General features: G+C 36.9%; 1 protein-coding gene and 1 long non-coding RNA gene across 6 annotated transcripts in view; one reads left to right on the top strand and one right to left on the bottom strand.

Annotated features, from left to right (window-relative positions):
* CDH18 (cadherin 18) overlaps positions 1-12,715 on the top strand; it is a 995,271-nt gene that overhangs the window by 572,483 nt on the left and 410,073 nt on the right. The window lies entirely within an intron of this gene.
* The window catches only part of LOC113603882 (uncharacterized), a 31,597-nt gene continuing 30,452 nt past the window's right edge, over positions 11,571-12,715 (bottom strand). The window contains exon 4 of the long non-coding RNA XR_003425647.2: positions 11,571-11,991. This is a non-coding gene — a long non-coding RNA (uncharacterized LOC113603882). The remainder of the gene's footprint in view (positions 11,992-12,715) is intronic.

The raw sequence follows: 12,715 nt of genomic DNA on the forward strand, positions 1-12,715 counted from the left end.
TGTGAAAATTGGAATCCCCTTTGAAAATTGCAGGATTTACCATTTGAGAGTTCTAAGAAGAAAGTTTGGCGAACAAAAAAGGCAGGAAATGAAGACAATATTTTGGGCAGTTGGAGCTTCAGAAAAGGTCAAATTTAATTGATAGAAAAGAGGGCAGCTGAAGCAGGTTGTGGGTGCAGACACGTGAGAGCGGAGTGGTCTGAGGGCTCACACCTGGTAAGGGGAAGAATTTAAAATGCTAATTAAGGAGGAAGGTCCAGGAAAATGACACCACTGAGAAATGAACTGGGGAAGACCATGGAAGATACAGTACTTTTTAAAAGAAAATTAATAAAGAAGACTCTAAAGGGACCAGGAAATCAAAAGCTGCCTCAGGCAAAAATACTAATTTTTATTTTTTTCTTAAAAGCAAGCAATATGTAATAGTGCAACATCAAAGTTGCCCTTACCACTGATTTTCTAAGAGGGTGTTTACTGCCCTTTCTAACACAGATGCTTCTTTTCTTATGGGCTTCTGTGACATAGGTCATAGAAGTAATTTTCATTAGTCCCTGCAAGTAGGAAAAAAGAAGTAAGAGAGTAGTAGCTGGGAACCAATTTCAACAGTATGACCATGAAAAAAAAGTGAGTGACCATCTACTTCTATAATATTCATTTTTGACAGAAAATGTGGTTGTTTTTGTGTATTTCTTTCCAGATGTATTGATTCTCGTTATTAGGAAACATTGACTTGAAGTTGTGTTTTGTTTCTTGTAGCAAAATGTGATTCTTGAACCCTGTCCTCAAATAAGCGTAATATTTAAATTGCTTTTATTATTTCTGACCTTCTTCTCTATCTCACTAGCTATCCATTTGTATTTTTATCTACTTTTGCCAACAGCGAAAACACACACACACACACACACACACGCACGCACAAAGTATTTAGTAGTGTGTGCATATATTTGGATGGATGGATGTACCCAAATATGAAAATATGCAAACATTGCATTGCCTCACCTATTAATGTCATGCTAATTGCATTTTCCTACAAGGAGTGTAGGGGTCACTTACTAAGTGTACAGGCACACACTCCTAACTTTCTTGTTATCTTTATCTTTTTGCACTGCCATTCACTCATTCTGATTCTCTAATTTCAGACCTCTCATTCTGATTCTCTAATTCTCAGGTTGTGACCATGATAGAAAGTCTAGGAAAAGTCAAGGTCACTGAAGATCCAGAACCCTGGGAACTTGTTAACATTGGCCAATAAAAATCTCTTTGTAATTCTTTTCTATTGCAAATCAAATCTCTCCCTCTTGCTTCTCAAGAACATAATAACTATTTCAGCAGATACATTTATTTGTATTTTTACTCCTTCTAAAATCAGAAATTTCATAAGAAACTTGGGACAGCCATTATAGTTTCTTTATCTTTTCACTTAAACTATTCATATTTTAAAATATCCTTGTAATAGTGACTAATATGATGAGAATGTAATTCTTGTACAAAATACAAAAGGATCTTGTGCATACACACAATACATCAATTTCTGCTTTTAAAAAATCAGTACCTCTTTTCTGTCATTTTTCTTGATTCCTTCTTTCTTTCCACTGTGATGGGCAAAAGGGATTGATTTTCTTTAAATTACTCATATTCTTCCTGCCACTTTCCTGACCAAATGCTTCAAAGGCTCTTCACTATATCTAAGAAATGTCTGAAATCCTTTGGCTGGCATTCAAGCTCTGTGAAAGGCATCAGACCCAGCTAATTCCTCAGGCTCAGGGTCCAATCTTCCCCTTAAAGTATCCTCATGGCCCACTGTCTTCTCCCTTCTGCTCTCATAACACTGAGCACTTTCAGCCTTCCTTCTTGCCTACTGCATTTCACGTGATCCCATTAATTCTACAGACTGAGCTCAGACACATCTCTTGTATGCAGTTTTTCGTCATTCTTTGGTGCTTCGTTATCTTTCCCATAGCATCTGCTGTATATAAACTCAGAACACAGAAGAAGCATTAGCAAGATAATTCACCTCTTCTTTCTTCCCTTACAAATGGCATAATATTTCCAGGGGTGAGGGGGAGAGCTGAAAACAGAGAAACTGTGAGACGATCTCTAAAATTTGTTTCAGTCAGAAAATACTTTGAGTTTATTCTCTAAGTTTGATGCTATTCCCAGCCCACTCCAGTCTAGCATCTGGCCTCATCCCTACACTGCAGTGATTCTGTTTAAGGTGACCATGTCCTCCAGGTGACTAAATCCATGGTACTTTTCAGTTTGCAGCCCCCCTTAATCTGTTAGAGTCTCACACACTGGTGTATCTGTCTGCCTTCTTCCAGAAAACTTCATGTGAAGTCAACGAACGTGCCCCCTCCTTTGCACCTTCCTCTGTGGCTGCTCCATTTCAATCAGCTTTGCTCTCAGAGAGCTTTTAAATGTTGTGGATCCTTAACAACCAGAGGATCCTGGGTCTCTTGTTTTCTTACTCCCTGCTCTCTTCCTGAAAAGTCTCACACATGCCTTTAACCATGACCTAGAATCGATGAGTCCTAAAGCATATGTCTAACCCAGACCCCTTCTCTGGATTGCAGAGCCTTAAATCTAGCAGCTCAGGCTGACCCCACTACTCAGAATCTCAAAGGCAGCTCAAGTTCCACCACATCTGGAATGTGGTTCCCGCCCCCCCCCCCACCAGCGCCCACCAACCTAAATATATAGGCTCTTCCGTGGTTCCTTTTGTCTAAGACCTCTATTAACGCTGGCAGGTTCTCTAAAAATAAATGCTTGGCAATGCACTCCCTCCTCTTACATTTGGTTCATCTCCTCTATGGTGGTTGTTTTTGCTTGGATCACTACAACAAACTACTATAGACCAAGTAGCATACAGAACGTTTACTTCTCAAGGTTCTGGACACTGGGAACTTCATGGAGGTGCCAGCAGATTTACTTCTGTTGAGAGACCTCTTTCTGGCTTGCCAACAGCTGCCTCCTTGCTGTCCTCAGGTGGCATGGAAAAAGTGAACCCTGGTGTCTTCTTCTCTCATAAGGACACCGTCTCATCATGGTGGCCCCATCCTCATGATCTCACCTAAACCTCATTACCTCCCCAAAGTCCTTCTCCCAAACATTATTATATTAGGGGTGAGGTCTTTAACCTATGGATTTTGAAGGTACAGTCAGTCCCTAACAGGTGTTATTTCCTAATGATCTCTGGAATCTGTTTTCTTCTCTGTATCTTCCAGCAGTACACTCTTTCAAAGCACCATCTTTTTTTATTTTGGACTCATAGCCCCCTCCCCATTTCTTGTTACACTAAGAGAATGAAGACATTTTTAATAAGAATATGCATAGAATTGTCACTGAGAATTGTCACTGTTTGGGGCTAAGAACATAATCTAAAAGATGGGGTGGAGCTGGCACCCAGTAGGTCTCCAGCTCCTGTCCCTGGCTGACTTCCCCTCCCCGACCTCCTGCTCTTTCAAGAGTCAGCCACAATAGCTTTCCTTCAGTTGCTTAACGCTTACAGGAGTTTGATAATGTTCTACCTCTACCTGGCATGTTTCCTCTGCTTCCAGTCTGTTTACCTGGTAGGTATCTACTTGTTTTTATCACATCAGCTGAGATGTCACATCTGAATGAATGCTGTCTCCAGACCAGAGTAAATCGTCCTTCCTATATTTCCACTGTACATTTTTCCTCTGGAATTTTGAATATTTTAGACAACAATATGATGATTATTGGGTTGATATCTGTCTATACCCCACTGCCCAGACTATCGGATCCAAAAGAGCAGTGTCTTGGCACATGTTTTGTTTCCAAGTCTAGAACCCACCATGTAACTCACTCAAATACTTTTGAGTAAATTGTTATATTATGTGCTGCCTTCAGACATGTTTACATCCTTATTTGACTTTTGTAGTACAATATATTCTTAGAGTGCTTATGTTGACTCGGAGTTTCTTTGCCATCATGTCTATAAAGCTTATTAATTATTAACGTAAGTAAAGAGTATTGATTGCCTAGAAATATCTCTGACCATATCCATTTGTGTATCCATTATAAGTGAACTTACATACGACGGTGCAGCTGTGATAGTCGAATTCTGAAGATAGAAAAAGCAAATAAATTCCCACAACATCGGTTCATAATACAGAGTTTAATGGAGCACAGGCCACTGTTGCTGCTTCCTTAAGGAAAATGTGCTTGTTTTCACTTTGGGGTAATCTAAACCTGGATAGAGTCATTTTTATTCAGGTAGCTGAGACACTTTAAAAAGAATGATTGTGGTGTTGCTAACTAATTTGGGTTCCGGTTCACTAGGATGTATTTCATAGTATATTGTATTTCCTCAATAAATGTAAATAACACCAATTTGCAAGCAGTACTTTTTATATTTCCCCCTTATCACATCCCATTTTGACCGCAGCTGTTGAGCAACAGAGGGACTGATTTATTTCCTGAGAAGAAATAAACCATCCACGTTTTGAAGGTCAACCGATACATTAGCAGAAGAGAAAATCTATTTCACGGACCCCTAAAGGTGGTTGACCACAGCAAAAAAGAACTCACAGACTGCACGGAAGTCACTGGTCATGTATACAAGAGAAAAGGCAAATGGCATATGATTTTGGCACATATGAAATGACACATATTTTAAGTTCTATAATATAGTAATTGCCTGTGAAAGAAAAACAGAAGAGGGTACAAGGCATCCTCACACCATGTGTATTTTATTTGGGTTATTGAATCTATTGTGTATTTATTGTCACATAATTTTGGGTGGGAGGATATATGCATCTGCTATCAGTTTGTAAAGACAGATGATAGTTGGAAATGATATTCTTGCTGTTACGATGACCATTTCAGTGAAGGCAAATTTAAAATAGGCACCAAATAGGTTTACATTTGTTTTTGATTAGTATCCTTTTTGGCAAACCTGGAGTAAATGATAATGCAAGAGAATACTAACTGCACCAACAGACATCAACACTTGTGTGTTTTTTATTATTTATTTGGTTATTATTACTTTTATTTTTTTGCTCTTTGATGTGTTGGATATCTTTGGCATAAGATTTCTAATGCAATAATAATTAAAATGTAACACTGAGGCACCTGGGTGACTCAGTTGGTTAAGCCTCTGACTTTGGCCTAGGTCATGATCTGACAGTTCAGGAATTGGAGCCCCACAACAGGCTCTACACTCTCACCTTGGAGCCTGCTTCGGATCCTCTGTCTCCCTCTCTCTGCCCCTTCCTGGCTCTCACTTGCTCTCTCTCTCTCTCTCTCTCTCTTTCTCAAAAATAAATAAACATTGAAATACAATACATAAAATGAAGTAAAATAAAATAAAAGAGTAACATTTACCAAAGAGTTTTGGTTTAACAAAAATGCAGAAAGCTCTTGCCTTGTTTCACGTACCCTTACAACCACTCTATAGATTTACTATTTAGGCAGCTGAGCTACTTTAAAAAAAATGGTGGAGCTGCTGCTGACTCATTTAGGTTCTGGTTCACTGAGACGGAAAGTAGAAACCACAAATTTCTCTTCTCCGCACGATGATAATTCTCATTTTGTAGTTAACAAAGCTAATGTTTCTGAGGTGAAGACATATGTCCCACATAGCAGCATGGGGCTAAAATGAACCCGCGTCTGACCAGCTGACGCCTATGTCTCCACTCTTACCCACCACACTTGTTCCTCTCCCTCTCAGCATAAATATTCAACCTAATAACCGAACATTAATATTTTTATTGTACTATGGATTTAGGGAAACTACTCTAGCCAGGAGATTTCAATATTAGATTTTTCATTAGTATTCAGGGCTGAGAAAATATAATTAAATTTACCACTGTAAATAATTGTCCTTATACTACTACTTACTTGGAAGAACGGGAAATCTCAGCTCGAATGAAACTAGGTCACACGACTGGCCGCTGGTTACTGCTGTCTTTGGCATGCACAAACAGTGTGCTCTATCCGGAAGAGCTGTCAATAACCTGCAAAGACGTGAATAAATTCCAGATTTCTCTTTAAACATTTCCATATCCTTCAACTGCCACAAGGCAGAGCTCCTAAAATTACATGAGTCCTTGTTACAACAATAAGATTTTACTGTAGACAATATTAATGTTCTTCGTGACTACTTTTTCTCACTATATAAAAATAATATAGAATTTTCTCCTGATTTCTCCCTGTACATACATAACTTTAGGTTAAGGTTATAAAAAATGTTCTTACTACAGAAAACATTTTTAATTAAAATTTTTATGTATGTTTAAGAAACATTTTCATTGTCAATATTAGAACTCATCGAAACAATCTTGCTTTGAGTTGTATGAGTTGAATTTCATTTCTCATTGAGCATTTAGTAGTATTCTATTGACTTTTATCCCATTCAAAAAAAAAGTAATGAGCGATCAGGTACTTCTGACAGTTTTTATAGTGATAGTAAATAAGCCATGAAACAAGATTTTTGTTTCCTTACCCAAGAAGAGAAGAAGGCAAGGCAATGACTAGTCTTTCATTGCTGCTAGGATACCTCGTTGAAAAATAATAAAAGTAAATTATATATTAGACACTTCTGATGAACCCTTCCTTATCTACATTCAAAGACTATACAGCATGCATATCAAGTCACTATAATTATAAGATATTATCTCATTTTAAGTCAGAAATATAAGGATTACTCCTAAAGTACTGAATGAGTAGTAGTTGAAAATTTTGATATTTATGAATTCCAAGAAAGTGTAATAATCTCTGAACTTAGTAAATTTCCTAAGTAAAAAACCCAGGCTAAGTACAATGATATAATTTTATACCAGTTTATTTTTTTTTAATATTACGTTTCTAATTTTTTTAAGATCAATTAGTTGTGGTCAAGAAATAAAGAATATTATCAGAAACTGTGGAAGTGAAAAAGAACAGTAAAAATATATCATCATAATTTCTTTAGCTTTATAAAGTTAAATTATAATACTATATTTCTAACCAAGTACAGAATATAGTATTTGTTAATTTACAGAAACAGGTTTAGTAGACAGCATTTGTCAAATATAACAGTAGAATTTTAATGGAGATAACTGGATGGACTTGTATTTTTAAAATACTGAAGGGAAGGTGGCCACAAAGACAAACATAAAATAATAAATTTTCTTTATTTTTTTTTTTTATTTTGAGTTAGTAGACAATTTTGAGCAATCACCATTTTCTGTTTAAATTTCAGGCATCTTATGGTAGACCAAACACTGTTATTTATCATTAATTATTAAACATTGGAAATTTCCTTTACTCATTGATCTTTATTTATTTATAAAGTGATATATCACCATAATTTAGTTACCAACTACTGACAGTTGGTTTATGTGAAAGCTTAGGGAAACAGACAGACTTGGACAGATGATTGTTGTATTTTGATTTCTTGTTGGTTTTGTCATTACGTTGGTCCAATCATGGATATATTTATATTCTCAAACATTCTGTATTTGATAATTGATCTTAGGGGTGCCTGGATGGCTCAATCGGTTAAGCTTCCAACTCTTGGATTTGGCTCAGGTCATGATCTCACGGTTCATGAGTTTGAGCTCTGAATTGGAATCTGCCTTGGGATTCTCTCTCTCTCTGCTCCTTCCACACACACTTTCTCTCTCTCAAAATAAGTATATAAAATAAAAAGAATAGATAAATGATCTTAGACTGATGCATCTTTGACCACATTTGCCATTTACATTGTATCCATGCTATTTTGAATAGGTGAGTTGGTACACTTTTCTGAATATGCTTCTCGGAAATTCATAAGTTCGAATAGTACTTCATCGCTATCCTGTGTAATGTCTTGGAATATTGGATACTGTCAGTGGTTCACTTTGATAATATTTTCAATTAAAAGAAGCCTAGGATAAGGGCTTGCAAATCAGTATGCTGCCAAGTAATAGAACATCTCAGTGGTAATAATGTTGTTTAGGTTAATGAGAAATATCTCTAATAAGGACAAACTATTTTATACATTGTCTAGATGTAGATATGTTCAATTTAGAAAAGAACAAAATTTCAGTAGGCACTGTGCATGAAACTTTAAACTTTTTAACGTATATTGAACATTTAAACTTAATATTAAACCAGAAGGATCAAGGGGTAGATTGTTTATTTAAGTGTTTGTTTGCTTGCTTTGTTTTTTAATGACAGTATGAGAATGATATAGAGCCCACAGATTACATTTTTCAGTCCTATGAAATCCCTGCTCTCATAGAATTTGTACCAAGTGCTATTAATTATTTTTACATCTGATATCACTAAATATATGAGAACTATTGACATCTGGTTTTCATTTTTCAGACGACTAGCTCTTCATTAATTAATGGATTCTTTCTTCTGCTATCTCTAGGGACTATTACATTGACTATTAATTTCTGAAAACATACATTGTTGAGGAATATGTTAATGGCTAGAGGAAGGAAATATTTCATTCATGTTTACAGATAAGTGTACTAGCTTCTGAATGTAATTATTTACAAAAAAAAATACAAGTGGTATTATTAAGGATACTGAGCCTTGTTGCTTACATCTAGGATTTCCCAACTTGAAAAAGCATTTTAATAATACCAATTGCAGTAAATGCTATATAAGTCTAATTTCTGTTTGTTAGTTTTCCTCTGGATTTTCTGCTACCAGTCATTTTTAATAAGTTACAAGCCCTGGTCGATTTGAATATAGTTGATTTGTGACCTAAGATTCAACTGGTCTGTACTGACACTTCACATTGCCTTTTGAAAAAACTTTTTTTTTGGCATTTATTTATTTTTTCAGGGGGGGAGAGGCAGAGATAGAGTCACAGAACCTGTAGCAGGCTCCAGGCTCTGAGCTGTCAGCGCAGAGCCCAACGTGGGGCTCAAACTCACAAACCGTGAGATCATGACCTGAGCCAAAGTCGGGATGCTTACCCAGCTGAGCCACCCAGGTGCGCGTTCACATTGCCTTTTTTAAGATATTAAAAATGTGTATAGAAGCAAAGAAGTAAGCCATTAGGTTTTTTAGCTTACCTATAGCTAGTGTTGACTACTGCTTTTTGATGAAAGATCAGAACAATTTTTGGAAAGTGGCTTTCATACTAAATTGCAAATTATACATATACATAGAAATCACCTAAATTTATAATAAAAGTGCTCTGGTTCTAAATGTATTATAACTCATTCGTTGTCCCATTGCCAGTATTTTTAATGAACTATTCATAAAAATAATGAATTGCAATTGTCCCCAAATGGCAAACAGGTTGTGCTCTACAAGTTCATTTGTAAGCCACTGTTAGAGTTTGGAACATATTTCCTCATAAAACCTGTGTGATGAATGTGGTTAGGACACAAAGCCAACCTGCAAGATTCTACCTAAATCAAAATGTAATTAAAATGTAGCACCAGTATTATTCTAGAACCTGGCCGTGATTTATCCAGCTGCTTCTTTGGGAAACAGTTCCCAGTTTCTAACTTGGACATCGGAATACTTGAACTTCACCTTTCTTCTCCATATCTCCAATCGTTCGCAGAATCCTCCCTGCCTTTCTCCAGCCCCACCTTTCAGAAGCTCCCACTTCAATAATATAAATGGAGGTCCTTTATCAGTGTGGAGAAAGATCTCTTGGCCAGAAACCATTTGCAGTTACAAGATCTTTATAAAAACTATGGTATCTCTGGCACTTGGCTTTAAGACTGTATTCTGTATTGTGGTCATCTTGGTATGCGTGCATTTTTCTAGAAAGCGCATCTACAATTGTCATCATATTCTCAGAGGAATTAAAGACCGTCTTTCCCAACAAAACAAAGGTATGGTTTTGTAAATACAGGAAAGTAAACCATATTACAGTTAGCTCATAATCAAATTAACTCTATGGGTATCAATATATAATGGGCTTGATTGTAAGAGTAGACTTCAAGATTATAGATCTAACATTTGTTTTTTCAGAGGAGAAAAGCAAAAGCCAAAAGCAGTACCCATTTAGCCTAGCTTATGCGTTTAGCTAGTTTACAAAACTAAACACAGAGAAATGGTATTGTTTCACGTTACCTGAAAACATATGTATAAAAAAGATTTGTTTTCTTTTTTGTTTTTTCTTTCTTTTTCTTTTTTGGCCACTGATAACATTTTCCTAAGGTAGTTGCATATACTTGTATCTTATACCCTTAATTGCCTCCCCACGTTCTTGATCCTAACAAGTTTTGACAACTTGAGGTCACACATATTAATCTCAGTGCTTTCCTATCTACTATTAGATTGTGTTGTTTATCGGATAAAGACTCTTATAAAATGGGGCAACTTAATTGTATAGCACAAGGGCGCCTGGGGGGCTCAGTTGGTTAAGCGTCCAACTTCGGCTCAGGTCATGATCTTTAGGCTTGTGGGTTCAAGTCCCACGTTGGGCTGTGAGCTGACAGCCTGGATTCTGTCTCTCTCTCTCTCTCTCTCTCTCTCTCTCTCTCTCTCTCTCTTTCTCTCTCTCTTCTCTCTCTCTCTCTCTCTCTCTCTGCCCCCCCACTGCTTGCACTCTGTCTCTGTCTCTCAAAAATAAATAAACATTAAAAAGATTAAAAAATATATCATATCGCACAAAAGGAATCCAAGTATGTATTTCAATGATCTTATTCAGCCAGTGACAAAAAATATACATAGGAAGATTGTACTTTCTGAACAAAAGTCCATTTTGTTGGTGTGTGCTTTGAACAGAACTCACCATGTGTCGGAGGTGATGGGAGGAAGGTGGGGACGGTTTTTTTCTCTCTTAGAATCAAGCAGAATCTTCTTCAGATGTTTGAGTGAGTTCTGAATGAGTGCACATTGCAAAATTCTGTTCAGATTGCTTAAAGGTCCAGGTTTTCAGGAGGAATCCAAAACAAAAACCCTCTGTTTCCATTACTGAAAATACTAGCATGAGGGCTTAAGCTCGCCATTACAGCTTTAAAAATGTTCCTAATAGTCATTATTTTGAGTTTTCACTACCAAAATAGGGTTAGGTTGCTTTGTTCATAATAAAACACATATTTTTTTTTTCCCACCTACCTGTTCAAAATCAGTTAGAATCTAGCAGATAACAAAGGTCACTCTCAGCATTACTTGGGAAGAAAGGGAGAAGAGGGTACTGTTCCTGGTCAGATTAATCACCTACACAATAAAAATGCTAACCGTGGTATTAGAAATTCTGAGGCTAAAAATATTATGACTTAACACTTTCCCTTTCAATTTTAGACTTAAAATGTCTCATGCTTTATTATGGGATGGAGATGTGTTACATTCTGTGTCTAGATTAATAGCTCTTTCTTGGCTTATCTGAGTTTTATACAGGTTGGAAAGATCTATTAAAATTATCCAAGTTAAACCCTGGTTGGGGAAAGCTGTTGTGTAGAGATAGAGAGGAGTTATTTTAATTTTTTATTTCTTTTCTTTTAAGGAGTTTAACATAAAAGACATATTTGAAATAGTACTCAAAATGGTAAAATTATAATATGTGCCATGTATCCTATATGACCCTATACGTTTCGTATAGTACTGCGTACTTGATAGAGTTAAACATTATTTTTCTATATTTTGCACTTCTCTCTAAAATATAGTTAAGTAAGACCTGGTTTTAAGAATGGGAAGATAAAGTTCTGAGAGATAAAGCAACACGTTATGTCCCCACACTCTGTGCTCTTTGTGTCTATATTCGTTTTCCTCAAGGGGCAGGTTAAAACAACGTTTATTATCTCACAGATTCTGAGGGCTTGGAGTCTGGGCGTGGGCATCTGGGTGGTTCTTGCTCAGCATCTCTCACCAGAGTACAGTTGGCGTGGCCTGCTCTCATCTGAAGGCTGTATTAGGACCAGAGAATCCACTTCAAAGCTCACTTGCCTGGTTGTTGGCAGGCTTCATTTCCTTGCTGGCTGCTGGACTATAGTCCCCCCAGCTCTTTACCTCCTGGGCTTCTCTGTAAAGCAGCTCAGAAAATGGTGGCTGATTTCCCTGAGAATGAGTGATCCAAGAGGGAGGCTGGAATGGAGGAAGATAGAGAACTCAAGATGAAAACAGCCTTCTAGTAACAATCCTGCAAGTGGCCTGCCATCATTTCTGCCATATTCTGGTATTAGAATCAGCCACTAAGTCTATCATACAATCAAAGAGTCAGAAATGATTCTCCACTCTCTTGTTAGGACAGGATTAGAACACTTGCAGCTATATTTTTAAGACTTCCACACTACTGTTACAGACTTCTTCCATATGTGTTTTGTCATGTGTAAACTACAATGATTTTTTTTTCCTCTGAGGATTATGAACACATTTAACTTGAAGTCAGTATTGCCTAATATTTTTATACAAAATAGAAGTGAATTTACACTATGATGTCTTAAATATATGGGTTCAGGTTGAATACAGGCCATATCATGGGGTTATTCTGAGACAGAGGAACTAATTATTTCCTTGTATTAAATTAATGTACGGGGCGCCTGGGTGGTTCAGTTGGTTAAGCCTCCGACTTCGGCTCAGGTCACGATCTACCAGTTTGTGAGTTCAAACCCTGCATCCGGCTCTGGCTCGGAGCCTGGAGCCTGTTTCCAATTCTGTGACTCCCTCTCTCTCTGCCCCTCCCCTGCTTGCACTCTGTCTGTCTTTCAAAAATAAATGAACATTAAAAAATTTTTAAGTATCTAAAAATAAAGTAATATACATGTTTTTTATTTGGTTTTTTGATTGAAACACTGGGAGCTATACCACA

The sequence above is a fragment of the Acinonyx jubatus genome, chromosome A1 (assembly GCF_027475565.1).
Source record: "Acinonyx jubatus isolate Ajub_Pintada_27869175 chromosome A1, VMU_Ajub_asm_v1.0, whole genome shotgun sequence".
NCBI classification, from domain to species: Eukaryota; Metazoa; Chordata; class Mammalia; order Carnivora; family Felidae; genus Acinonyx; species Acinonyx jubatus.